This window comes from Gossypium arboreum, chromosome 12 (assembly GCF_025698485.1).
Source record: "Gossypium arboreum isolate Shixiya-1 chromosome 12, ASM2569848v2, whole genome shotgun sequence".
NCBI lineage: Eukaryota > Viridiplantae > Streptophyta > Magnoliopsida > Malvales > Malvaceae > Gossypium > Gossypium arboreum.
Window position 1 is genome coordinate 10,680,057 of NC_069081.1, and position 1,611 is coordinate 10,681,667.

Sequence of the window (1,611 nt, forward strand, 5' to 3'; positions counted from 1 at the left end):
ATCTTGAGTAGCATGATCAATAGAGTGGATAAAATAACATAAGTCATCCCGTTCCCTAGAAAATCTCATGGCATCATAAATTTTAAAAATAATCTCTTCGTCACCTACTCTAAGTACCAATTTACCATCACCCACATCAATTACAGCCCTAGCAGTGGCATCTATGTCAAGCACAACGAAATCAACAGGGAATATAAATTTATCTACTTTTACAAGTACGTCCTCTATAATTCCCTTAGGATATTTAATAGATCTATCAGCTAATTGAATACTCATCCTAGTGGGTTTAGGTTCCCCAAGACCAAGTTGTTTAAACATTTTATATGACATCAAATTAATGCTGGCACCTAAATCAGCTAGTGCTTTTTCAACATTCAAACTACTAATTAAGCAGGGAATAGTAAAACTTCCTAGATCTTTCAGTTTGGTTGGCAGTTTATTTTAGAGTATGGCTGAACACTCCTCATTAAGTTCCACTGTAGATAAGTCTTCAAACTTCATTTGGTTTGTTAGAAGCTCCTTTAAAAATTTTGCATATGTAGGCATCTGCGATATAGCTTCAACAAAAGGTAAGTTAATATGTAGTTGTTTAAAAAGTTCAGGAAATTTACCAAATTGTGCATCCATGCGGTCTTTCTTCAACTTTGCTGGGTATAGGATTGGTGGTTTATATTCTTTTGGCATTAGATTGTCATTGTTTTCGGGTTCGACCTCCTTTTTGTCAGCTTCTTGTGTGGCTTCTTTTCAGATTCAGCTAACACTTTCCCACTCCTTAGTGTAACTGCTTTCATGTGCTTTTTTGGGTTGGGTTCAGTGTTAATAGGTAGACTTCCTAGTGGTCTTTCAGAAATTAGTTTGGTGAGCTGTCCTATCTGAGTTTCGAGCCCTTGAATCGACGCTTGCTGATTCTTAAGTGTTGTAATGAGTTTCTGACACCGAGATGAATTTTGTTAGCATCTCCCCAAGGTTCGGCTTTTTCTCTTGGTGGTGAGGTTGTTGTTGGAAGCTTGAAGCTGGTGGTGGTCTCTAATTCCCTTGGCCCCCCCATAAGAAATTTGGGTGGTTCCTCCATCCTGCATTGTAAGTATTACTATAAGGATTATTTTGAGATCGAGGATTATTACCCATGTAATTTAACTATTCGTTCTCCATGTTGTGGCCATAGGGCGGGTATTCTGAATTGCTGGATCCACCTCCATTTGCTTCGCACTGCATTACTAAATGAACCTGTGAAGAACCAAGAAAACCATCAATTTTTCTATTCAAAAGTTCTACTTGATTAGAGAGCATGGTGACCGAATCGACGTTAAAATCGCCAGTTGTTTTCGATTGTTTTTTCATCATGACTTTCCACTAATAATTATTTAGTGACATCTCTTCTATAAATTCATAAGCATCCTCAAGTGTCTTATTATTGATAGTTCCTCCAGTGGCTGCGTCAATCATCTGTCGAGCCGAAGGATTCAGGCTATTGTGAAACGTTTGAACTTGTAGCCAGAGTGGTAACCCATGGTGAGGGCACCTTCTCAACAGATTATTGTATCTCTCCCATGCATCGTAGAGTGTTTCTAAATCCATCTGTACAAAAAAAGAGATATCATTACTTAATTT

At 37.9% G+C, this 1,611-nt stretch overlaps 1 non-coding gene across 1 annotated transcript; it reads left to right on the forward strand.

Annotated features, from left to right (window-relative positions):
• Window positions 1-1,504: 1,504 nt before the first annotated feature.
• On the forward strand, window positions 1,505-1,611 carry LOC128286010 (small nucleolar RNA R71). The gene has a single exon (XR_008276557.1). It is a non-coding gene; the product is annotated as a small nucleolar RNA R71 (small nucleolar RNA).